The sequence below is a fragment of the Acomys minous genome (assembly GCF_964271855.1).
Source record: "Acomys minous genome assembly, chromosome: 9".
Taxonomy (NCBI): domain Eukaryota; kingdom Metazoa; phylum Chordata; class Mammalia; order Rodentia; family Muridae; genus Acomys; species Acomys minous.
Genome location: NC_140490.1, coordinates 111,032,134 through 111,059,686, shown reverse-complemented (window position 1 = coordinate 111,059,686; position 27,553 = coordinate 111,032,134). Strand labels below are relative to the sequence as shown.

General features: G+C 41.3%; 1 protein-coding gene and 1 long non-coding RNA gene across 4 annotated transcripts in view; one reads left to right on the top strand and one right to left on the bottom strand.

Moving 5' to 3' along the window:
• NAV3 (neuron navigator 3) overlaps positions 1 to 27,553 on the top strand; it is a 718,489-nt gene that overhangs the window by 102,028 nt on the left and 588,908 nt on the right. For 2 of the 3 annotated variants that reach the window (XM_084796369.1, XM_084796370.1), the window contains exon 2: positions 20,811 to 20,866. The exons of the other annotated variant lie outside the window; for it this stretch is intronic. The gene's annotated coding sequence lies outside the window, so the exon portion shown is untranslated. The remainder of the gene's footprint in view (positions 1 to 20,810; positions 20,867 to 27,553) is intronic. 3 annotated transcript variants of the gene reach the window in all.
• LOC311605661 overlaps positions 1 to 27,553 on the bottom strand; it is a 150,161-nt gene that overhangs the window by 44,928 nt on the left and 77,680 nt on the right. The window lies entirely within an intron of this gene.

The following is a 27,553-nucleotide window of genomic DNA, read 5'->3' as shown; positions in this document are numbered from 1 at the left end:
ACTAAGCAGTTTTAGTATGTTGGCTAAGAGCATGTGTGTTTTGCCAGGTACCGGCTCTGTGACCTTGGAGACTGGGACAGTATCCTCCTGCCCTTGAGAGTTACAAGAGTAAAGAACTTAGAAAGAGCCTGACACATATCGGCCACTCTGATATGGCCTTTATTAGAGATCCTTTGAATGCGCATTTGTGATGGTCCTTTACTTTCAGAGGTGCAAAACGACTTAAGAGTTTGCCAAGCTGTGTAGTGATGTAACTGCTGGTTTTATGTAGACTAGTTTGGAGCCTTTGCAGTGAGTTTATCTCCCTTGACCTTGTATTTCTCTCTAAATCACAGCTGTCTCCTTAGAGATTTAACTCTCTGAACAAGCAGTGATCTTCATGTCTAGAGGAGACAGATGAAATTACAGACAAAAACACTCTTTATGTTTGTCATGTTTCTGCAGCGCGGTTTGGTAGGTTGTGTTTAGTGGACCAGTGTGACCTTCAGTAATCTCAGTGTGTGACCAAGTGAGCGTATAAAATGATGCTCTCAAAAAGGGGGAATTTAGTTTTTCTACCTTTAGCTAAAATAATTTATTTTATATGAAAACATTGTAACTCATTATTTTGCTTGTTAAACTTTGTTGGCTATTATATATCTTATTTTTTTATATTTAGATGCTTTAGAGGCATTCTTTTGATTTTACCATTGAACACTGACACATACATATTGACAGTTACTATGTCTTAGTAGTCACTAACAGGACATTTAAGACATGTATCTGATAAATTGAAAGATTAAATTTTTTTCTGTCTTAAGTGACTTGGTTCTAATATTTTTTTCAAATATAATTTCTTCAGATCCATTATGGGAACTGGAATGTGTAAGAACTTTCTCTTTAACTCCTGGGAAATTGGACCAACTTTACAACTCATCTACAATTCCAAGTTATCAATTAACTGTCAAGTTTGGTGCTTTAGAAATCAAATAGCCTCTAGAAGAATCCAGCTCCAGGTCTCCACGGATCTCTTTCTAACCACATGTGAATCACAGCCCACTGTTGTAAAGTGCTGAATTAAATCAACCGCATACTATTTCTGACTCTTCTACTCCTTGCTGTCAAAATGAAACTTGTAGTGGATCAATTAGGGGGCACATTGATTTTTTTAAAAAAAGGTTCTCATCCTGGATAGAACTTATAAACCACAAGAGTTATCTCTGTATATTTATGGGCAGACTTGAGCTGTAACTCACAGGGCCCCTCAGCCTTTGCCTGTGCAGTATTGGGAACTCACTTGTAGTAAACTATGTCTGCTGCTTTTTAAATGTGCCAGCCATGGGTATTGATGGCTTAGTGTGAGCACAAAGTAGAGACTCCATATTAAAAGTTTGTTTTGGTTTTTGAAATCTACATTTCTACATTAGAGACTGCAAAGGTTTTTAAAATAAATCTGCCTGGCTTACTTAAATTAATCTGTATCGGTTATCCTCTGTTTTGAGTAAATCAACTCTTTGGGGTTTTCAGATTCCATGTAATCCAAATTTTAAAGAAAGGAGCCTTTGTTCTGAGATAGGGTTTATTAAAACCTCCTTCCAGAGCATTAATTCAGATTTGCAGATCCTTAAACGAGAGTAGAATTCATTCAAAAACAAACTCATTACATGAAACACAGAACACCATAGGCTGGGGTTCCAGGCCATTTTATTTCTACTGTAGAAGTGCTGATTAGAGCTAATTGCTTTTCCCCACAGGAGCCTCCAGCTTTCTAATGACTTTTTAAAAATTTGAGCCATCAGGACTATAATACACAAAGTGAATATTGCTTTACAGCCTCCACTGTGTGAGAGATTGCAACCACTGTCAATAAAATGTCACTGCTATACGAAACATTGTTTTTTTCCTCTGTAGTATACACACTGAGTCCCATAGGCTAACTTTATAGAATCAAGGCTTTGCTAAGAGTTTATTTTTACCTGAATTGATTGATAACCTAATTCACTAACCTTTGACTGAAAGAGGTTGGCTGTAACCCAAAATTAAATCCATCTTCAAGTAATGAAGATGGATATAGATTCTGTACAGCGCTTTGGAGACACGCTTAGTGCTGACTTCGGGCTTTAGAAATAGCAGGCATTTTTGATGTTGCCAAAGGAAGCTGTTTGTTAGTGCAGGTAGAAGCCACTGATCTGGTGCATGCTTACCCCAGCCCTTACTGTTTCTGTCTTCCTTCAAACAAGTTTTTCTTCTTCAGATCTCTGTGGTCCAAAAGCCAGGGCCTTGGACATTGCTCGGTACTTTACCTTTGAGTGTTTCTCCCATCCTTCAACAACAGGAACCTTCTTCTTTCAGCTCTTAGACCTTCTCTCAGATCTCGTGATAAGATATCGGAAGAGGCCGTAGATGTAATCTATACGACTTATATGATAAAAGACTTTTACGTATGAGGAGTCACTGGCTGCGGGAAGATGGGGGAAATGTAAAGTGAAATGTCATTTTCTTGCAATGGGATCCTTAAACAGTTGAGTTTCTGCTCCATTGTTTAATTTGCTTATTAAGAAATTGTCCAGGTTCTCACTGAGAAATGGTCTGGCAGAGACTCTGGAGGAGTTTTACCTGCTTGCGACAAAAGTTAAGATTTGCTGGAGGTCAGGAGGTGTGACTCAGCAGCTAGAGGTCTTGCTGTGTGGAAGATGCAAGCGTAATGCCTGGAGCTCAAGGTGAAAAGAGAGAAGCCGACTTCTGAAAAGTCCTGTGATGTTCCACGTGTGCTCTTCTGTGTGCATGCCCACGTGGTCACACAGTCACACATACACACCGTCATACACTAACAACAACAACATAAGCATCAACAATAAAGGTTTGTTGATGTGAAGAAGTAATTTCAACACAGAGACCCCAGATCAGATATTCCGCACACCAGATATTTGCATTATGATTCGTAACAGTTGCAGTTATGAAGTAGCAACAAATAATTTTATGGTTGGGGTCAGTACAATATGAGGAACTGTATTACCGGGGTCCCAGCATCAGGGAGGTTGAGAATTACTGCCCTAGAGGACATGAGGTAATGTTCCTGCTATATAGTTGATAAAGACTGCTATTGCTAAATATTGTATGATACACAGTATAGTGGTAGCACACCAAACAACGGTACTCAGTATCAGCAGTACCAAGGCTGAGAAGTCCTAGAATAGATTAAGGAAGGTCAAAAAATTCTGTCTACAGGATTCAAAATTACCTCATTCCCCCCCACTTCCCCCACACCCATCTCCCCCACAAAAGCATATTAGGGAGCCACTGACTTTGTTGTTAATGGAGAAGTGGCTGTGGTTTTCTGTAATATTCATCTTCCGGTTCCTTGCAAGTATTATCTTGGTTACATAGGATGCTATGAGATCATCTTGTATGTTTTCTGAAGCATCTTGCAGGCAAGAAGTGGGTCTAGGAAGGGATGAAATCTTTCAGGCACATCTTTACTAGGCATGTGAGACAATAAGAATTCATTTGCCAGGATGACATAATCATATCGCAACTGCAAATTTCTTTTGCTAATGATTTGGGAGGCCGCCTGCTGTCACCCAGCAGAGCTGAGAGGCCACAGTCAGGTCAGGGTGTCAGCGCCTGTAAATCAAGCCAGTTTACACCAGAGCAGTCTACGATGAAGTGAACTGAGCAGTGCTCCCCAAAGCATAAAGGGGCATTCCTTATTGTGATGAGTTGTGAATGCTACCAGGGCTCACGAGGATCCTGGACGTATCGGCCCACTCTGAGTTTTGCATAGCTTCACGCCCCCACAGCCTCGTTTTTTAACTTTCAGCTGTGTAAATGTTCGGGTCCATGAGCTGCGCACGCATGGTGGAATTAGAAGTGGGCATCTGCTGCCTTGGGGCTCACCCTTCCCACGAGCTTTTTTTTCTAGCTGTTGCTCACTCCCACCACGCTTATTTTTATTCTTCGCGTGCCATGCGACAGGAAGCAGTCCCTTTTCTTCCGCGCGGTCACATTTATGACCAGTCAAGGCATGTAGAAACTTGTGGGAGTGCTTTACCTTAGTTGAGTATGGAGAAGCAGAAGACGGGTGCCCGGAAGGCCAGGTTGTCTGACAAGGCCCAATTCCAGTATTAAAGAACGTGCTGTGTGTCTTAGCAGTGCCCATTTCAGTGTCAAATCCAGAAAGAAAATGATGGAGATCAGGAAGATTTCCCCTAACCCAAAACCTATAGGTACTGAAAAATCTGGGGCAGGCTTAAAAAAAAAAAAAACCTCTGAGCAAAAGTGCTCATTTGTTAGAGCTTTAAACTACCTTGAGGGCCAAGAAAATATCAAGCTTTATAGATTATTTCAAAATCATTCTAATTCTAGCCTGGAAAAAGGTCAGTCTGCAAAAGTTTTATTTTTCAAATGCAAGTGGCAGAGAGCAGCGGTATCCCAAGGCATATTCATTAGCCCCAGGGTTAGGGAAATCATCTTTTATTAATATTCTTGCATTTCTGGGACTCTGCTCTGAACCTGGCCAGGCTCATTCTCTGTACCAGTCCTCATTTTTCAGAAGGATGTAAACCTATTTATAGTGCGTTGCAATGTGCCTCCAGACTTGTAAGCAGAAAGAAGATGGCCATTTATTTAGGAAGATGCTTAAACTTTTTTGGTTAGAACTTTATTCAAGAAAACAACAAATGCAGTTGGAAAATAAGTTAGAAAGTCCCCTGGTTGGATTTTGTGGGTTTTTTCTTCACCAATTCAGAAAAAAACAAAAAAACAAAAAAACAAAACCATGGTAAATACTAAAGAGTAACTATGGAGTTCTACAGAGTTGAATGTAAATCTAGGCCTCTTGAATTGTGTCATAATTTTTTCTTGCTAAATTCATATTTGTAGTTACTCAGACCAAATTTGCTGATGATTGATGGTTTGCCCCATAAGATAGCTCTTATTATGAAATACAGCATACTATTGATACACATCCCCAGCACTTTATGGTTAAGTTTAAATCTTGTGTCATCAGCTGTCTATTTTTATTTTCCAATTTTCAGGTTCAATAAATTTAAGTTAATGGTTTTAGATAAAAATCAAGCGTAGCCAGTTAAGAATTTATAGTTCTGTAATTACTTGACAGACTTAAGGAGGGTGGAGTGCATACCATATAGCTCACATTGAGAAGGTTGGCATTTTCTGTGTGATTGGAGAGGCTGTAGCTTGCTGTGGACAGGTAGGGTAGGTGTAGGCAGAATTACGCCAAAACATAGTAAAAATGTACCAGGAAAATCCTCAAAAGAGACCAGGAGGTCTATCATCATTTTAAATAAGAATTTATTTTTGAGATTAAAATATAATAACATCATTTCTTCCCTTCTCTTTCCTCTCTCCAACCTTTTCTATGTACTAGTTTATTGTCTCTCAAATTCATGTTTTTTGTTTAGTTGTTGATATCTATCATCTATCTATTATCTATCTATCTATCTATCTATCTATCTATCTATCTATCTATCTATTTATCTATCTAATGCACACATGTGTATCCCGAAATAGATGAATACAATCTGCTCAGTCTATATAATGGTGTCTATAACCATTTTGATGATGCTGTCAATGTCTTGCTGAGGAGTTTTGTCTGAGTTTTAGGGTATGGTGTGTGGTGTGCAAACAGCAAAAGAGCCAGTGATAACTCAGGTCAGTATTAGTAAATAATAATGTGCTTGATTCATCACTTCCTTAATTTTATCAAGCTTGGAGGATTTCCTGGTGCCCAGCAATGAAAATTAGGGAAGCATAAGACTTAAGTAATTTTCATGGGAAGTTAACCTCTGGACCTTAAATTTGAGTATAGTCTCTGCTTATAAAATAGCTCCCACCTTGTTTGGTTTGTTATGGTTACTCAACCTCCCTGAGGAAGCCTCTTGCCTGAAGAGTGTGTACTCTTTATGTCTCTTCTGACCTTGGCTTTGGGTCTAAACTGTAGGATGCTGGGTGAGATCAATGCATTTAAACTGTGTTCGTATTGTCATATAACCTATAAGAAGAAGCCCCACAAGTGTCCGGCTGCATTATTATCTGTCACTATGAAGTCCTTTTATATATATAGATATAGAGAGAGATTCTTGTAAGATTAAGTGAAAAATCCAATTTCTGAAAGTTCTTGTCTCTTGCGACATGTCAGTTTGCTACAAAGCTCTACACTCTCAACTTCTCAGTCTCAAGTGACACTCCGTGTCCCATAAATAAGATTGTTGCTGTAACCATTCGGTAAGTGATGTTGGATCACAGAAATCATTCTGGAAAGGGGAGAAGAAATATTGTAAGAGTCAGAGGACCAAGGAGTATGCTGTGAGATTGCATCTCCAAGTATGTCAGAAGGTGCACCCATAGAGTTTTACCAACATGACTCCCTCCTTGTCTTAGTTAGGGTTACTATTACTGTGATGAAACCCTGGCCAAAAGAAAATTGGGAAGGAAAGGGTTTATTTGCCTTACACTTCACATTATAGTCCACCAATGAAGAAAGTCAAGAAAACAGGTCAAACAAAGCAGGAACCGAGAGGCAGGAGCTGACACAGAGGCCATGGAGGGGTGCTGCCTATTGGCTCGCTTCCCATGGTTTGCTCAGCTTGCTTTTTTATAGAACACCTTAATGGGCTGGGACCTCCCCCATCAATCACTCACTGAGAAAATGCCCTACAGGCTTGCCTACAGTTTGATCTTATGGAGGGATTTTCCTCATGGAGGTTCCCTCCTCTCAGATGACTTTAGCTTGTGTCAAGTTGACACAAAACTAGCCAGTGCACTGCCTAAACATGAAATGAACAAGGACAACAGTATATATGCTAAAGTGGATGGGGAAAAAGTTCAAGAGGCCTCAACTGTACAGATTTAGCAGGTTTTATGTTATATGTTTTATATATATATATATATATATATATATATATATATATACATATACACCATATACATACACATATACATATATGTATGTAACAACAATCAATGGAAGAAGAGGCCATGGATCTGAGACAAAGGAGAGGGTGTATATGAGATCTGAAGGGAGGAAAGGAAAGGTAGAAATGTTCTAACTATGTAACCATCATTATAATTGAACCTAAGTTTAAATGGAGGTCTCTGCCCTTAAATGCACTTCATTAGTCTTTGATGCATAATGGTTTCAAAGTGGTGAGTCTTCTCTCTTCCACTGCATTCATTTTATAATCAACTTGTGTAAAACAATCCTGTTTTCGATTCCTGTTTATAACAACACTACAGGATGGAGGAAATTGCATCTATGAGTCTGGCTAATGATTTCAAGGCACTTTCTACCAACGCACATTAGATACTCAGTGAATGTGTGATAGTCTAGTTTAATTGCCAGGTTGAATCATACCTTCCACCCTTTTCACTTCGTTCTGGTCCATATTTGTAGTATCTCTATGACTATGGCTGACCACTCGCTGGAAGTGGAGGCTATTAACATGGATTTAATGACCAAATCCAAGACCTCCTTATCCCCTCTTGAGTTCTGTGGACAGAAAATCGGGTCTAGAATGGGTTGGCCACAGATGTTCTAAAGGACAAACAAGGTGTTTAGTGATTATGCTCTTCCCAGGGAATGCAAGGGTGCATCCAAGCTTGTCCTTGCTGTCATTGAAGTCATTACTTTGCAGTTGCAGGTCACTGTGTCCTCTCTGTCCATCAGTCCAGACGGTCTTTGCTTGTGACCTTTGTTTCCTTCCTATGACTCCCATGCGTGTCTTTGCCAATGGCAGGATGGATCATGGACTCTCACACTCTTTATTGTGTATGGCTGACATGAGCCAGAGAAACCTCTCCATTTGGGCTTCAGTGACATGATGTCCTGTATGACCAATGAAAACATCCCATTTTAAGACATTTAATCTTAACAGTACCGTCTGAGGTCTTGTTGATATGCAGCATAGTCACAGGCCCGGGGACTGTGCTGTGGGCATCACTAGTTATTCTGCCTCTTTCAATGGCAAATCGACTCAGGAACTGCTCCAAGCCCTTGTGTTTTCCTCCAGTGTTGCTTGTGGGACTTTCATCTTTCTCTCTGCTCATTGGATATGTTGGATCATGGCATCAAATATTTCCTTGTCTGTACCACACAAGCTCAAGATTGTCTTTACCCTCCTTTTGTCTGTCATCTTCCCTCCATATTATTTCACTTTTGCTGAAATATCTGTCTTTTCTTTCTTCTTTCTTCCCTCCTTTCCTCCCTTTGTTTGTGTTTGTGGCCGTGAGTTTACAGGGATCCTCCTGCATCCCTCTCCTGAGTGGTGAGGTTAAACGTGTGTGCCACCATGATCAGCCATTTCTTTGTTCCTTAAGTCTCATTTTCTCTCTCTCTGTGTGTGTGTGTGTGTGTGTGTGTGTGTGTGTGTGTGTGTGCATGTGATTGTGCATGCTCATGTGCATGCATGCTTATTTTCAGCATTGTTCATGTGCAGATCTAGAGATTTCTGGGCAATGCGAATCTTTGTTTACATCTTATTTAACCTAACCACATAGCTGATCTAGTGTAAAGCTCTTTGCAGTCGCCTTTAGAGCTGACAATTGTTTTACTTCAGGGATGCGAATGTGCTTGGTCAGAACAGGAAGCACTAATTCCCTCGACAGAGTTATGTAACCCAGAGTGTGCACACCAAATCACTTTCCTAAAACTCGGGATATGTTTAGTTCTGGGACAACCTAACCCTAGTCAGTCTTGTAACCATAGCTCCCTGGGTGCTGTGGTTGCCTTTTTGGGCTATGACAAAACTCTCATGAGCTTCTCTTTCTGATGCTGGCTATCAAGTAGTTGTTCAAAATGAAAGTGAATTCTACCTTCAGTGGATTTTTTGAAAGCAGTGTAGCCATTCTGCCGAGCACACATGAGAACTGATACCACAGCTGGGACAGAGAGACACAGATTCTCAGAGTGATAGATGTTTAAGGAGTGTATGCGTGTTCGGAGGAGAAGGAGGAGGAGGACGAGGACGAGGATGAGGAGCAGGAAGAGGAGAACCAGGAACAGGAGGAGGAGGAAGAAGAGGAAGAGGAGGAGGAAGAGGAGGAGGGGGAGGAGGAAGAGGAGGAAGCCTTTTCCTTTAAGGTGCATGCTTGGTTTTTAGTTAACAAGAAATTCTGGGCTTTGTTCCAGCATTTAAATTTAGTGCTGGTGGCCACACATGAATCTGGAAGGTAGGTAGAAGATTATGCTCGCTGTGGCTGACTCCCATAAGATACACCGAGCTTCTTCTGCCTGCTGGATGAAAATAGTGTTGGGGAAATTTACTTCATGTGTTTAGCAGCCATACTAATGCAGCAGACTGTTTAACCAGTAATAGCAAAAGTAATTCTTTCCTTTCCCTTATTATTTCATCTTGACTTTATCTGCTGTTAATACTGAACCTAGTTAACTTCTTTTCTCACTATAGAAGATTGAACCTACGGCCTTGAACTTTAGGCTAATGCTCTACCATTGAGATAATCTTTCTAGCCCAATCTAAGCTAAATTTTCTATTTGATTGTTAAAAGGCTAACTGACACTCAATCAAAGATAAGCCCATGGCTGACTTATAAATGGTTATTTTTTGAGAAAAGCAATTTAATTTCTTTTCTGGCAGTGTTACACTACTAATCTTGAAGTCAACAATCTCATACACCATGAAAGCTGCGACTCTAGCCACACAGAGTTAAATATGCCCCATCAACAGGTAAAAACTCCTTGCCCTCCTAAGTCTGCTAGAGTTTTGTGGAAAAAGCCCTAGGTAGGTTTCTAGGACCCTCTGGATCCTTCTATTTCCCCATTCTCCCATGCTTCTCTCACCTAGAGTCCCAATAGGATGTCCTCCCCTCTGTCCCACTTTCCTGGTAAGTGAAGACTTTCATGAAATCTAGAAGAATAACATTATGATGGGCAGATCTGGGCCCAGGGGTCCTGCTCAAACTATGGCACCAGCCAAGGACAATACGCACAGTAAACTTCAAACCCCTACACAGATCTAGCCAATGGACAGGACATTCTCCACAATTGAGTGGAGAGTAGGGTCTAACTTTCACATGAACTCTGGTGCCCCATATTTGACCACATCTCCTGGATGGGGAGGCCTGGTGGCACTCAGAGGAAGGATAGCAGGCCACCAAGAAGAGACTTGATACCCTATGAGCATATACAGGGGGAAGAAGTCCCCCTCAGTCACAGTCATAGGGGAGGGGGGTAAGGGGAAAATGGGAGGGAGGGGGGGAGGAATGGGAGGATACAAGGGATGGGATAACCATTGAGGTGTAATATGAATAATATATATATATATATTTTTTAAGTCCTAGGTAGTGGTTTCAATACACTTCAAAGACATGCATGTCTAACCGAAGGTCACTAGGCCTGATGGACAGGATGATGCATGAGTGCTTTAAAGTATATTATGGGACGGGAAATGGTCGTGAACTTGCGGGGTCCTTTGTTGGTGCTTCTCATGGATGTTACCCTTGATCACAAGTCTCTGCTCCTCTCCAAAGTACGGAGGGCATGGTAGTCTTGTTGGAGCTGCTAGTCATCATTGTATGGTCTTACCAACTTCCCGGCTGAAAATAATCCTCCTTGAGATGTGAAGTACACATTTACATCGGGACACTCCTGTCGTGGTACATAGCTGCTGCCTGAGCTATCCCCCTTTATTTTCTTCACACGGCTGTTAGCTGACTTTCCCACATGGCCTCTCATGTTTATTTTCTCAGCTGCTCTTCTCCTTCCATAGAGAATACAGGTAGAATAAAGAAAGAAGCATTTCCTTTTCTGCATATAGGCCATCTTCATTACTTTTGAGTAAGAAACAGCCATGAGAGTGGGTATTTTCCCATGAGCTGTGTATAGATTGGACAGATGGTGTGTAATATCATTGCCTTAGGATCATGTAAGGAAAGTACTGTAGAAACAACACTTACATGAAGTGACATGAAGCCATCAGTTCTTAGTTACCTGCTAGTATTTTGTAGTCTTTTGAGTCAAGATGCTCTAAATCTTTTAAAAATGTACACTTTTGCTCTTCTGGTGTTTGAAGCATGTTACATTTATAACCTTATGACATTCTTAGTTTGCTCTTTCTTTGCCACTTTAGCCTTAAGATGAGTGTGTAGAGGGAGGGAGGACGGCAGCCGCAGTAGTCTATAATTTAGGGTTCAGACTCCTGGGTGATTGTTACTGTAGCATGTTTTGCATGTTTAACATGTAGGTTTTGAAATTATGCATCTGCCTTATGTTAGCCGTACTCAGGTTTGTGTGGGAACTCCTGGTGGTTTCCAAACATTCCTGGGTTTTAGAAAGTTTGTGGGTCTATGCAAGGTCAAGTGATATTTATAAACATCAGTGTGAACAATGTATCTAAAAAAATGTAGCTGGATTTTTATAAAGCAAACGGTAAAAACTCTTCCAAATAATGTCCCACAGTGTTCATTCCTGAAAGTTTTAAATACAACATCTTAAAGCAGTTTCCCTTAAAACTTGCTATTTACTGACTTTGTGTCTCTTGTTGGGTTTTATTTTTCCTCATTGCTGGGTATGCCAATTTTCTGAACTATCAATAGTTTCTCATGTATTACTATCAAATATCATAGCATTGTTTTGGCTAAGAACACTTGCTTCTATTTCTTTCCACTTACACGGCTGTCTGAGCTTATGCAGTTGATTTCTGATTTGAACCACTTGCTCTTTAGAAATTCTTAACACCATCTGCAAACTTCAGGGTAATTACCAAAGTGTCGCATAAAACCAGTCTCAGTCTCATATTCATTGAAGTGGATCTACAGAGTTATGCGTGAACTACCTGTGTACACAACACTGTTCTTTTTAAGTGTATCCTGGAGAACTTAAAACAGGTACACATTCCTATAGTCATAATGGTTATATACAATGGTAGGCAGAATGGTAATGTTTCTTGGGTTTTCTTAGCAGGTGTTCTCTTCTTGAGACGTGCCGCTTCATGTAAGTGCTGTTTCTACAGTACTTTCCTTACATGATCCTAAGGCAATGACATTACACACCATCTGTCCAATCTATACACAGCTCAGGAGCCAGGCTCAGCTCCTCCAAGCATACCTAAGAGATATTCTTTCACAGATGTCCCTAGTAGATTTCATAAACCTTTTCTTTTTTAATTGAAGGATCAGTCTTAAATATGTAGTTATATGCCCTTACTCAGTGTTTGTCTTCCACACACATACCATATAAAGTTGCAGTCACAGCACATTCATATTGCACACATGCTATCTATATATTATGCACTAAAACAACTGATTTGCAGAATAAAACTATAGACCAAGTCATAGTACTCTTTATGGTTTGAACTATAGATACCCATCTCTCCAGATTCACATCTGAACCTGGATATGAATCTATACCCTCCACAAACGTTTCTCTGTTTGAAAGTCTTCAAACATATTATGCTCTTATCAGTTTCAATTCACTTTCAGATTTTGCCTGCTGGAACCTGATATCTATGTCTTGATGTTTGATAAGGATTTTCTTAGAATGCTATCCCATGCCCTTGCCAAGTGCTTAAGGTATCTTTCAGTGATTTTGATCCTCTCTCTCTCTTTCTCTCTCTCTCTCTCTCTCTCCCCTCTCTCTCTCTCTCTCTCTTTCTCTCTCTCTCTCTCTCTCTCCCCTCTCTCTCTCTCTCTCTCTCCCTCCCTCCTTCCCTCCCTCCCTCCATCGCCCCCTCTCTGTTTTAATAGTTATCAGCTTTCTATAGCTGTCATGGACCAGGCAACAACTTTAGTCTTTCTGGACATTCATATTATCTTATCCCATGTTCTTAGCAGCAGGCAGAAGCAATAACCCTCTGAGACAATCCTGCTGAGCTCAGAGTTCCGGGGGTTGGTTTGCTCCTTCTGTGGTGTTGGTTCCAGAGACCAAACGCAAACTGTCAGCCCTGGCAGCAAGTGCCTCTTCTAGCTGCACCATCTTGTCAGCCATTTACACAGAAAAATTTATTTAGTTCGTGCATCTACAGGCTATGAAGTCCAGGATCTGGTACTGACTTCTGCACAGCATTTGGAGAGGGCTTTCTTGATGCTTCCTAACATAGCAGCTGGGCAAGAATCTAAGAGCAGGAGAGAGCTAAGAAAGATAAACTCATTCTTTAAAAAAAAACCGACTAGCTCCTCCCAAGGAATAACTTCCTCCCAGGGAATTGTGCTGACTCCTTTCTGACGGAAGAGCCATCCTGACCTGAACACATCCCGTTAGACCCCTTGTCACAACACAGCTACGTGGACTGCAGTTCCAGGACATAGGCTTCTGTGAGTCATAGTTAAATTGGAGTAACTTCCATGTACATAAAAAACAAGTGGCAGCGAAAGGGTCTTATTGGGAATGGTCTTATTTGGTTCCTGGCTTTGCTTTTCTGACACTATCTTGGTCTAAATCTTATTTATTTATTTATTTATTTATTTATTTATTTATTTTTAGATTACTTTCTTTTGTAGGGAAATCAATGCTTAGCTCTAAGTCACATGTCTTACGCCACAGAAATTATGAAAAGATTTAAATAATGCCCTTCTCAACCACTGGACAGGAGTCTTGGGATGTAGTTTCTTTGGAAGAACTTTTATATCATGTGCCATTTTCTGTGTCTAGATAAATCTTATGATGTGTGGCTTATCACTGGGTCACTGGGCATCAACAGAGAAATTATATTTTAAGAAACAGGGGCCATTTAATGATGAGTGTGTGAGTAAAAATATTTAAGACCAGGAGCAAGTGATCATCAAGCATTGTGTCTGGACTAACAACATAAAAACTTAACTGAGGAAAATGTAAATTGGCATAGCAGTTTAATGCATCAACTGTATGTGGGAGAGCCTTAATTTTCTCATGGGAACAGTGGGTGTCATTACACCCACCAGGAATGGCTAAGTTCCATTGTGACCCTGGGTTATGAAACACTTGGAGTTTGGGGTGTGTCTGTGAGGGTGACTCCAGGGACGTGTAATAGATGGAAGAAACTTGACCCTGAATGCAGGTGGTGGGTCACCTGTGATCTGGAGTCCTAGACAAGACCAAAAGATGGCAGCTGGGTGCTGGTCTAGGACACAGATCGAGCTACCCATGACTTGCTTCTTCCCCTCCATGGTGGACAACATGTGTTTAACCTGTGAGCTCAAATAAACCTACCTTCTTTAAACTGATTTGTGTGAGGTATGTGGTTACAGGAAGGCAAAAAAGTGATGAATACCCTAGCCCAGAGGGTTATGGGGTCAACTGATATGAGGTGTCTGTGAGCCTGCCCTATTAGTAGTTGCTAAGTTAGCTTTCCCTGGGTCAAGTTTGCTGCCTATAAGGTAAGATGGAAGAGGATTTTACCAGAACACTGCCATTTGCAGGAAAATGAACTCTTGTTATTCTCCGAGCGACCATTCTTATGGGCCAAGGCAGAACAGGACAAGTGATGCCGGCAAAGGAGACAGTTGCCTTAGAGAGCGGGAGCCTCGGCTCTCATCAAGGAAACTAAATCCCTCCTAATAACACCCTAGAAAGACTCACCTGACCGTTGTCTTGGCAACTTGGCAAGAAACATGATCTTTATCATACTTGACAGGAGGGAGGGAGGGAGAGGGGGGTGGAGAGAATATATTTTTAGGCTATTCTCATCACAAAATCCAGGAAAATATAGTTGAAAACAAACATCTGGCTCCACTTCCTAGATATGTATAAGTGGTAATTGTCAGGGACCTGTAGAGAGCCGCCATACTGTAGGCCGTACTGCCATCTCAGTTTTATACCATCTTGGCTACTGGGAGTTTTCCCATGAGTGTGTTATTCCATTGGGTACCCTAATTAATCTGGCTGGCAGAAGCTGGACCAAATCTGTTTAATTTGTTTTTTTTTTTTACATTATTTAATTAAGGCTCTTATCTGTAGGGCTCCATGTGGCATGATGAGGCTAACCTCATCCCCCATGCACCCCAGGCAGCTTGGATCTAGGATCCAAGCCCAGTGAACTAGACAGACCACACCAATATCAGGATTTATCTTACCAACCGGGTGGCTTCCTGTCTAAGTTCCTCTATCAGCCCTTTTGCGTGCTGTAAGGCATATGCCCGTGCACAGCAGGATATACTTGCAAACTGCGTATATTGTGCCTTGCACTCTCCTGAGCTAGTCTAAGGGCAGTGCACTGCAGCTGACAGGAAAGCCTTCCAGGGCTGAGGTGGTTTCAGTGGACATTTCAGCTAAAAGCAATCCCATGCCACTTGTCTCATTAGCCGGGTACTGTAGCAGGAGAAACTGCCCACAGGGGGTGCGGAAATAACACCTTAAAACAGGCCTTCTTTTCCTGTCTTTAACTGAATTATGAATCTCACTGTCTGGCCTTTCAGGTGTATCTTACCCTAAAATGCTCCTCCTTTCTGTGTGTGTGTGTGTGTGTGTGTGTGTGTGTGTGTGTGTGTATACACATACATATACACATATATACATACACACACATATATACACACACATATATACATATATATACATATAAATATACATACATACACACACATATGCTGTTTCCCATGCTCCCTCTGCGCACTTTAGTCCCTGCAACAACTGGACCCATCACATAAAATATCTTTCCTAGCAATATGAGTCTAGCTTGAGCTCACCCTTGGTTATCTCTTCTCTCCTTTCTTCTCTTCCTCCCTTCTCTGTCCCTTCTCCTTCTTCCCTCTCCTCCCCTCCTTCCTGTTATGCCTTGAACTCTTCTGCGTCATGTACTGCGAGCTTTTGTTTTCATCTGTTCCATCAGTGCCTGTCTCAGAGCAACCCGCATGCTCTGGGATGGGCCGGAATGCGTTTCGTTTTGTTCACTGTTGCATTCTTGTGCCCATCTAGGTCAAGGGTAGAAAGGTGCCGCTAAATACTTATTAAATCGATTTCAAAACATGTTGAAAATTAAATGTTAAAGAGGGTTTTAGTGGCAAGCCATTGAGGGATCATCTTTCAGAAATCAGAGGCAGTTCGCTGCACTTGGTTGTAGCTTTGACCAGCCAGGAGAGAAGGACCCAGCGATAACCCCCTGAAGAAAAATCCAGGCTGGTGTGCTTAGCAAAGACGACACATGTAAAGCTGGAAAAGCAAAGCAAAATGAAATATAAAAAAAAAAAACAAGCCTAGAGGCTAAAGAGAATAGCTTTTGCTTACTTGAAATCAGCAGGAATGTAGCAAACGGGCAGGCAGCAATTAATCAGGAGATGACGTAATTTATAACTAACCTCCTGGCTGCTTAGATGGTTTAATAATCCTTCAAAGAACCACAGTATAGGGGAATAATATTAGAAGATTTGATCTGAATTTCCTCAGGGGATTCGTGGTAGGGCAGGTGATGCCTTTGTCGTGAGCCTTTTCATACTAAACAGCAGTAACGGTTTCCCCTGAAGCTGCCTTACCACATGTGCCAGGGCTCTTCATTAGCATAGTTCATCGAGTCCTCTGAGTGACAGTCATTTTCCCTCTTTACTGTCAAGTTGTTTGAAGTCAGAGACTCAACATATGTTCTGTACCTCAGTGACTTAGCCCAGTGTCTGGGATGTATTGAGTAGAAATCCCATTCCTTATTTCTTCGTGAGCTCTAGGACAATGGTTCTCAATCTGTGGGCCATGATCCCATCGGAGGTCCAAAGACCCTTTCACAGGGATCTTTAGTCTTCATCGTGCATGTCAGACATTTACAGTACAATTCACAACAGCAGGAAAATTACAGTTAGGAAGTAGCAGTGGTTGGGGGAGGGGTCATCACAATGCAAGGAACTGTATTGAAGGGTTGTCACAGCATCAGGAAGGTTGAGAACACTGCTGTAGAGTGTCTGCTTAGCCTGGTGAACTCTGCCTCCTCTTTGTGAGTCCCTGCTGGGTTTCTCTGCCTTTGGGTTCCTCATGGGGGATTCTGGGGCTCAGAAGGCTCATGGGAGAACTGTAGATGGTAGTGTTCTAGGAAGCATCAGCGAAGTGATTAGTGGGTTTCATCTTTTCGTTGTAAGGGCCATCATAGCTTCTTCACATTTTCACAAGGGTGGAATCTTAAAATGAGGTATAACATTGATAGCTAAGTAAAACCAGAAATCGGAGCTGGACTCCCCCTTCTTCGTTTCATGGTTTAGGGTTCCAGAACCCTTTCATCCCATGGTTCTGTACCCCAACCAGCATCTTTGGAACCTTAAGCAATGTCCTCCATCCAATTGTTCAGAACGAAGAAGAAGAAGGATGTGTCCTGAGATGGTGGTTCTAAGCTCTTTGTCTAGCAGTGGTGTAAGACCTCGCTGCCCGAGAAGTAGGCTAGGATTGAGCTGCAGAGCTAGGGTAAAGACAAGAGGACTAGAAAAGTAAGTAGGTTCTCAGGCATCTTGGAAGTGGTATGAGGAAGTTGCATATTGCTTTTATACTGATTTAATTAAGGATTATCAGATAGTCATATTTATCATCAAACAGTGCTGTGTTCACAACATTTAGTCTATGGTTTTTCATGATGTTTGTTTTTACAAGTTGCCTAGTATGGTCACATGCTTCTCAGGAGCAAACTCAACCTGACAACTGGAAGGGCTGTGGGAAAGAGAGCCAAACTAGAGACATGTCTCCAAAACACAGAACAACACTCCTGACTCTGTTCATGCACTGGAAACCACAATTGCAGAGCCATGTCTGTGCATGTATTGACTTTCTCATTAAATACCCCTTTCGTTTCAATTTAGGTTCAGATAGATTTCAATTTAGGAATTAACAAGCTCAATCAACCTCATGGTTGCTTTGGCGATGACAGTTGCAAGTTTTTCTAGAAGGTGTGACTTGTTAGTTAGCTTTTAGCAATTACTTCTCTAGGCCCTAGACCTAAAATGAGAGAGTCTCCTTTGGTTACCAAGCCAAACTGCAATTCCCACACTATGGGAATTCATCATGTTGACCCAACAGACTTCCTTCTCCCCCTCCCCTTTCTTTGCATGGCTTTTATTCACTCTTTAATTCTACTTTCATTCATTTCATAAAGCAAGCTTTCGATTCCCCAGGCTATCTGGGGTGAATAAAATTAAGGCAGAGAGGCAGGAGAGAAGGGAGAAGGGAGGGAGGGAGAGAGCTAGAGAGACTGGCTGAGTGACCGAGACTGACTATGACAGAATGACAAATATCCTTGTTACCTTTGCATGCCAGGGATAATCAGATGCATTGCAACTCGGTTGAGTTCAAGGCAATTAAATAACTTTGCCGTTCCAGTCTTAAGAACATAGGAAACGAGTAGGACAGTGGCAACCGAAATAGGGCATTTCTTTCTAAATACTGAGATACAGAGTGTCCGATGGAGCCCTGGTTGAACTAACCTTCATGAGCAACCCCACCTTTCTAGTATATGCATGTATGGCCCTGAGGAGATCATTTTACTGACCGGTTAGTTTACTCTTGAGACTCAGTAAATGCTTTCCTTATGCTGGGTGAAGAGTTGTACATGGGAGTCTCATAGCTGACCTATAGGTTTATAATGTGTTAATATTGCCTGCTCTTGGGAGAATGCAATTGTGGTCATCGCCGAGGTGGGGGACTGTTGCTTGAGGGGAAAGGAAGAGTTCAGTTTAAGCCCAGGTTAACCCCTTCATGATTTCAGAAGACTCTAAATCTTCACACTAAGATTTATACATGTGCTGGGAAGTGGTGGCGCACGCCTTTATTCCTAGCACTTGAGAGGCAGAGGCAGGTGGATCTCTATGAGTTTGAGGCCAGGTCTACAGAGTGAGTTCCAGGATAGCCAAAGTTACACAGTGAAACCCTGTCTCAACAAAACAGAACAAAACACCCCCCAAAAGAATGATACATACTTGTTAGGTATTTCTGTGTTAGGACTGGAGATATTAGGATAAAAGCCCTGTGTTACTGAGTGAAATTTGTAAATCATATTTTCTTATTTTCTGTCCCTAAAAGTCTTTTTTTTCTTTGACTTAAATCTCCCCATTTCCTACTCATCTGCTCCATGATTTTTTAGGGTAGAAACTTTTTTATTCTCTAGGCCTGTGTAATTGACTGATTTCTCACTTCGTTCAGCATCCAAGTGAGAGGACAGTATTTTTCTTGGTATGTCTGGCTTCTGGTGCATATCATCAACTCCTCCAGGTTCATCCTCTTGTGGAATATGAAAGTCATCCCACTATGCATGTATACCATGATGTCTTTCTTTCTACCCGTTGATGGATACGTTAGTTGTTTCTGTACCTAGGAGGCTTTGCTACTTGCTAGTGCTTGGGATTGAACTCAGATCTCTTTGCATGCTGGTCTGGCAATCTACTTCTGAGCAGTGCTCTTGCCCACTTGCTTCCGTGTCTTAGCTGCTGAGAATAATGCAGTGGTGAACGCTGGAGTTCTGATATCTTCTCAAGGTAGCAACTGATTTAATAGTTGTTACATCACCCTTCCTTCCCACCAATAATGTCCACAGGTCCCTGTCTCTCCACTCTCACCAACACTTATCTATTTAAAGCATAGCCGTTTTTACAGGGAGAAGCCGACACCTCATTATTCTGATTTACATTTCATTGGTTGGTGATACTGAATACAAGTTTTACATAACCAATGTCCTTTTGTATGGCTTCCTTGGGAAATTTCCATTCAGATGTTCATTGATTTAAACTGGGTTGTTTATTAATTTTGCTACTGCAATGTGCAAATTATTATTTCAGATATTAACTCATCTTTATCAGATTTGCAAGTATTTTCCATATATGTGATTTGCAAGTGTTTCTACTAATGTGCAGACCATATCTTCTGAATTTCTTGTTTGTTTTTGGTTTTTACTGTGGGAACCTTTTTTTCTTCCTGCCTGAGGTTCTAGTGTGATATTTAGGAAATGCAAAGCCCAATGTCAGCTTTTCCTTTATATTTGTGTCCAGTTATGATCTCTGGAATCCGTTTAAGTCATTTATCCATTTGGAGCTGAGTTTTTCCCATGGCTTAAGACAAAGAACTTTTGACAAGGAACTAAAAGTTGAAGTTCAGCCATTAGAAGTTTGATGAACTTGGTACCCACATCCCACTTTACTCATCTATGTTTAGGGACCCATGCTGTGTGGCCAAGATAGTCTGAAGGGGAGTTACGAGAAACTACCACCATGCAGTAAGGTGTCAGGGCCATCTTTCCATAAGTACAAATGCCCTGAGCCTGGGCTGGAACCCTTTGGGTTCAGAGGGAATGGTAGTGTCATTTTCTTCCTTCGTTAATTTTTTTCCATGGACCACAAGTAACATTTCTTTGTGTGTTTGGCACCCCATGCATGGCTTTATTGGGTCCTAAACTAAGTAAATAAAGCTAACTGTGCTAAGTGAGTGAGTCACAGGGAGCACATTATCCTAACCTTCTTTACTCCCTCAGCCCCTGATGCCAATTTGCTTTCAAGTGCAATTCAGGAAGCTGGTTATGGTCTACCAAGTTCTAAATAACATGGGCCTTGTTCACCTCACAAGCCAGCTCTGACCTCTTATGCTGCTACCACGTTGATCACGGCCCACCATTCATATCTGATTTGAGGATGATCTGCCTCCATTTCATCTGATGATCGCTTCATAGATAGTGACTCCCTTGTTTTACAGTAAGAGGCGGCACGAGAGGTGGGATGGGCAGAATCCTGGAGTTTTGGAGAATGTGTAATGGGCATAGAAGTTGACTGACTTTGAAGGATGTCCTACAGTGGCGTTATTGCTAGCTGTGAGAGCAACCACATATGTCACTGTGGATCAGGCCCTGATAGAGCTACGGGCAAATGATTCTCTCAGATATCACACGCCTAACTCCACGTTGCAGTTTATTATCATTATTTCCATTTTATAGGTGGTGAAACCGAGACACATAACTGAAAACCTGATCTCCGATCCTTCCACTGGGATGTGAGTATAACGGCAATGCTAATCTGATAGGGATCTGTGAGGGACCAAATTGGGTTCTGAATCTAACTGTTGGTTTTATTAAATATGTGTTCCATAACTATTAGCTATTAAGATTATTGTATTATATGTTAGTGTATTTTCTATAAAAATATATGAAAAATATATAAATCTTAAGAGCATGAGCATGTCTGATAGATTTTGAATAGATATTTTAGGGCCTTATTATCTCAAGATATTATAAGTATAAAACATTCATTTGTTTTTAATTGAAAACCATTCACTTCATCCATGATTTTTTTTGTGTGTGTGTGGAGAATGATGATCATTTTTATTTTTGATTCCTGACAATCTTGGCACCATGAGTGATTTCGAGCAGTTGAGTCCATTTTCCTTTTCTATAAATAAATGAGGTCAATGAGGCTGTGTATAAATGTCTCTTGTGTATTTGTCCTATGGTCTCTCAGACTTAGTAGAATCTTCTTTATAATGATGTACTTTTTATAAATTTCTAATTTAACACCCGGCTACTCTTCAGCTCTAGTTGTGAAGGCAGTAGAGGAAATGATAGTGCAGATTTGGAAAACTCCCGGTACTTTGTCACACTCTCATCTCTGTGATAATGCCCAGTGTTTCGGGGTCTGGAAGTGGGCTCTGGAGTGCAGGTAATCTAATGGGCTTGTGTAAAAACACAGTGACAATAATGATGTCAGTGTTCTGTGCAGTTCTCTGTAGTAACACAAAACATGTCTCTGTACATGTGCGGCTGTAATAATTTGAAATAAAACACCATTTAATATTGAGATATCTGATGCCTAACAATTCATTACTTTTGGTTTTTCTTTCAATTTCTTTGCCATAATGAAGGCACACAAACATCCACTTTAACTTTTTCTGCTGCTTCATGGCACTTTTTAGTGCCAAAGCTACTGTTTTACTGAATCTCTCATGTGATAACTATTGCTTGTTTCCTCCAAGCTATTTTGGTCCTTAGATCCATGCATGCTGCTTCTTGGGTGACTGCTATAAGAGAAATCAGAAGGGAACAAAATGATGAGACATGGAGCTTTACACCAATACTGCGATAGATACTTCACTATTAAGAGAAAAATGGGTAGCCCATTTGTTTATTATACTTCCTGAAGTGTAAACAGAGGCAGAAAACCAAGGCCAAACTATATATCAAAGCACCAGCTGCCATATAGTAATTCAGACCCTATGTTATACAAAATGCATCAGGGTACCGTCCTTTAAATACTCTTTACATAAATCATTATTAAAAGAGGATAAAAGAAAAGCACACTAGCACAGTTTTCCCTCTGTCATATATGATGCCCATTGTCTCTTTCTCTGAAGAAATATTGGTCAGGTCTTCTTGGTGTGCACCCCTGACTTCTTTTGTTGTGTGAATCCCACCTGGTTTTACAGCAGAGCTGCTCACAGAAGAATGATGCAGATTTGGGATGTGATGTTTGGGGTCTTCTGAGTTGATGGACCTAGCAGTGGAACTACCTGATGGTTATTCTTGGAAGAGTGTTTCAGGATTGCATTGTGGAGCCTTCATATTTTGTCTCTCTGATGCTCAGGTCTAAAGAATATAAAGATTAATCATGTGGTTTGACAGCCCAAATAGGGTTGTGTGAGAGGAGTCCCTTTTCTTCCTTCTTTCCTTCCTTCCTTCCTTCCTTCCTTCCTTCCCTCCTCTCTCCTTTTCCCCCTCTCTCCTTTCTTTCTCTTTTTAAAATGATTATCTATTCTCTGAGCATTCCATACACATGAACAATATATTTGGATAACATCCACCCCTAACTTTTCCCAGACTCTCTTTCAGCCTTCCCTTCCAAACTTCATCTCTTCTCTTCCCCTTTATAACCCTGACTACAGTGAGTGTGTTCACAGGCGTGAGCCTGCCCACCGAGGCATCAGCAGTATATGAGAGGTCGCACTCCGAGTGCCTGAGTTCTTACGTCCCTACTTCCAGCTGCAAAACAAAGACCAGGCAAAGACTTGCCCTAAAAAATTACTTAACAAGTTTGACTTCAGCTCTTGACCTAAAAACATTCTCCTCCATAATCATCTCTACCCATGAACCTTGGGGAAACCTTAATTTCCCTACCAATTTCCTCAGATAAATCCCAGTCCACCAATTTTCCAAACCTAAGTGTGGTAGGTCCATACTTCCAAGGAGAAGAGGCGGCAGCATTTAACATTGGTAGGGACAGACTGCTGTAGATTTGTGGTGAAGTGAAGACATTGGCTTGTTCTGTTTACTGAACAGCAGCAGCGGCGGCGGCAGTAGCGGCAGCAGCAGCAGCAGCAGCAGCAGCAGCAGCCGCAGCCCAGGCAGCAGCAGAAAAGATGGAGCTAATTGGTGGGGCTCCTCAGCTGAGGCTCTGGTTTTGCTTACAGTGACTCTAAGCAGATGCCTCTCCCTAGAGACTCCAGCTGCATATTAGCACAACAGTTTCTGTCGGTACATGCTCTCCTGTTATGATCACTGTGGGACAGGAACTGCTCCAGAGGCCCCCCAGGCTCTCTGTGCCTCAGGGCCTCTGAACGTCATACCCTCTTCTCCACAAACTCTTGACCCAGATCTGCCCCGGCAGGCATCTTGTCATTATTTGGAGAATCAGCTTAAATATCTCCTCCTCCTTTCCTGACCCCAAACTAAGGACACACTCCTGTCACACTCTGTCATTCGGCTTTTTCAGCATGTCACTCTTCACTGTGTTTATTTGTTTTCGTGTGTGTGTGTGTGTGTGTGTGTGTGTGTGTGTGTGTGTGTGTATGTGTGTGTGTGTGTGTTTTCTGTGAACATTTCCTGGGGAGAGAGGGATTTTACCTTTCACCTTGGTGATATATGCTGTATGTAGATAGTTGACTAACACACCGTTCTTGAATAAATTTCTTGGCGCACAGAAAATAGCCAACTTCCAGTCTTCATTTACATTGCATTGTGTCTAACGCTATTAGTCATAACAGTGATGGGCTCTGACACTTTGAGGGCTGTGTGTTAGGCACTGGACTCTGCCTGGGGCTTTGCATACATTCGTAGATGCCAATCCCAGATAATCTTCAAATGTAGATACTCTCATTACACCCATATTAAAGATGCAGAAACTGAGATTCAGAAACACACCTGGTGCTTGGCCAAGTTTCCAAAGCTGGCAAAGAGGCTAAAAATGCAGACAGCATGATCCTGAAGACCCGGCAGCTTACAGTGTATTTTGTGTCCCAAGGCATTTTCCTCAGGAGCCTGACACAGTCTCTGAACTGTGCTTTCTTATGAATAATTAAGAATACTTGATGCTCAGCAGTGTGATCTGCTATGATCCTTCTGTAGTTCCATTCTGAGTAATTCACAGTGACGGAATCTTCAAGGGTGGCTCTTTTCCCTTTCCCCCACCCCAAACAGATTCTGTGTCCCATAGTTTCAGTCTTCTCTAGACTCTGCAAGTGGTAGTTGTTAGTGTTTGATGCACATTATGAAGCAAACAGTTCCCGCATTGTGTTGTCTGTTGACGAAATATTTTTCTGCTGTTGTCTACTGGCTATGTCTATAATACGGCTTGGCTATTTAGGCATTGAATCCTGCTGTCATTTGCTAGAGCCTTAGGTTTAGTTGTTAGAGCTGTCAAGTGTTGTTCAGTCAGTGGCCTTGTGGAGAGTTTACCTGTGATCTCCACACAGAACCAAATCAAATCCACACAGTTTGCTGGAACCACTTCAGATCTCTGCGTTCCAACACTTGCCATATGTGTCACATAGGAGCAGAAGTGGCTTAGAGTGGTGGGTCAATTCCCTGGCTAGTGTGAAATCAAAGTGTACCTCCCACTGACCCACAAAACCACCTAATGCTCTGCTCATCTCTAAAACCAGGATGACAAGAGGCCTTACTGTGGAAAGCATTTCATTTTAATAGACTCTCAGAAAAAATACCAAACCAGACAGCTACTGTGTGACTCATAGTCTATACACTTATGCTCACTTGAGGCACTTTATTTCTTCATCGACAGCTGCTCAGGGGCTTTGGGTTATGCCCTCCCTGGAAGCCAGTGGCATGGGCTCATTCTCAGTTGGTTATTAGTGTGTGGTGGCCACTAGCGACAAGACCATCCTTCCCAAACCAAATGTTTTCTTTGGGTTCTGACTGCTCAGTATTTTAATTCCAATCCAGATACCTTAAATTGAGAATCCAAGAGAAATCTAAAAAAAAAAAAAGAAAGAAGAAGAAGAAGAAGAAGAAGAAGAAGAAGAAGAAGAAGAAGAAGAAGAAGAAGAAGAATCTGTCGGAACATCGGAACAGCAGCGACAACCTACTGTCTCATTTATCAATCAATTAATTAATTAATCTAATCACCCATTCATACATACATTCATTCACCAATCACCTCCTTTCTGAGTCTGCTGAAGCAAGTTGCCTACTAGCACCCACACATCCTTACCACAGCAAGAACACCAGTTCTTAGGCCTTAAAATCGTTCATCAGAATGATCCCTGGATTACCTTCTGCCAGGACTGCTTAAAATTGCTTTCAATGGGTCAATCTAGATACCCAGAATAAGAACTTGAGGGAAGGGAAGACAGCATTTTAAAAGATTATTTTATCCCGGTGAAACAACCACCTTTTAGAAATCCTAGGATTAATTAATGTTATGTCCACTAATTTTATGTAACTGAATAATTTCTTGGGAGATATGGTCCAGGACTTGGGTGACACCATCTGAGATGATATTCAGGTTGGAAATTATATCATTATTCTTAGGTGAGAGTTTTAGAGAGCATCTAGAAAAATGACGTCATCAGAGTCCTGTTCTCACTGTGGGAAAGCAGCATGTTGGATATCGTTAGAAAACAACAAAACGAAAGAAAACAAGGGCCCCTACCATGGAGACCTCTGTGGCTCCCATGCACTTTGATGGATTCTCCTCTCAGAGGCTGAATAAGCCACTAAGAAATTCCTCACCTGTGTGGAATCTTTGCACATGTGAACAGCCCTGAGTCAGTGCAGTTGGAGGAGGTTCCATAGCTTGTCAAGTATAGCACGGCTTACCGGACCAACATCCTCTCTTTGGAGTAGAAGCACATGGCTTGCAGGTATCTGGCCATTAGACTACAACAAATCTTAGCTGGTCCTACTTTCCCATGGCGTTCATGCACAGTCCATGAGAGAAGTGTTTTCCTCCGTTTTCTTTCGTTACTGTCATGAATGTTCTTAGATATGTTCCACATTTGGATAAGGATAAGTAGCAGTTTCATTGTTTACTTGGGACAATTCTTTCCTCGCTTCTAACCCTTATTTCTAATTTACTTTGAAAAGCACATGATAATGGAATTAATTTTGCTTTGGTCTGGGGCGTTTTCTGATGACTGAATACTATAATTTAGTCAAATACGCCAACTGTGATGTGATTTTCTTCATTAAACTTATATAGGTCTTGCATGTCACAACTGGAGGGGCTGTAATTTTACTGTTCACTGAATGTCAAATTAAAAACCTATAGGAGATAGTTAAGGTTCCTATCCCAGATAATTATCCCCTTGAGATTTCTGAAAATTTGTTAATGAGCAGAACACGCAGAAGACCAAATGCCTGAACATTTTAAGGGGCAGAATGAGAAGTCCAGAAAAGTAAAAAACAAACAAGCAAAAAGAAACAAGCAACAACAACAACAACAACAAAACCAAAACCACGAAGGAGAATCGGGACAAATAAACACTAGTGATCTTATCACTATGCCCTTACCCTACACTTGAACAGTTGCCCATCTTCAGAGATGAAAAACACTCTTACTGCTGAACAGTGTCACTGTGTGTGTGTGTGTGTGTGTGTGTGTGTGTGTGTGTGTGTGTTTTCAGTTCAAAATGTATGTGCACAGAGACTTCCTGCAAAAGCATAGCCAGTAGGGTCATGGAATTTGCTGTCTAATATTTGAGAGATGAATGGATGAGCCAGTAGGCTCTTTTCTTGCTCTTTGTCATAACTCCCTCCCTCTTTTTCATTACCCGTTCTTCTCTCCTTCCTCATTTCCTTTATTTATGTTCACAGTACTGAGAATTGGACCCAGGGCATCCCATAAGCCAGGAAAATGCTTGACCACTGAGCTACGTCCCCAGCTCCCAGATCACTCTTTAGTCCACAGTTCTAGGGAAGGTCATCAACTATGATATCACAAATCTAGAATTGTCCCTGTTTCTAAACTTAGCATCTCCTCATTCGCAAATTAGGGGGAATGATTCCTACCTCCTATCATTTTTTCCCGTAGGTCTTATATTTTCTACTATGTATTACATACAATATGTATTATTGTATTGATACAAAAGGTTGATTTTTAACAATATTCTATATACATTCTAAAGTGTTTTGCAGCATGTAGAGTGCTGCCTACACATGTAGATTGCTGGCATACTGTCAGAATTTTTCAGAATTCCCCAAATTCCCACTGCTGTTTTGATTCTGTCAAGCAAGTTTTATGGACTTTTTTCCCCCTATTTGTTGGATACGTAGGTAGGTAATTCATTAAAGGACAATCTTTATTCCATTTAAGAATACCTTATTGTGAGGAGTAGTTCAATAATTTAATTTGGGGGAGAAAAAATAGAATGAAGCAAAGAGTATGCCCTAAGAATCCTGAAGATGTTACAGAAAGTTGGAGCTCTGTTGTCATGGTGACAGGATTTGTTCCAAGG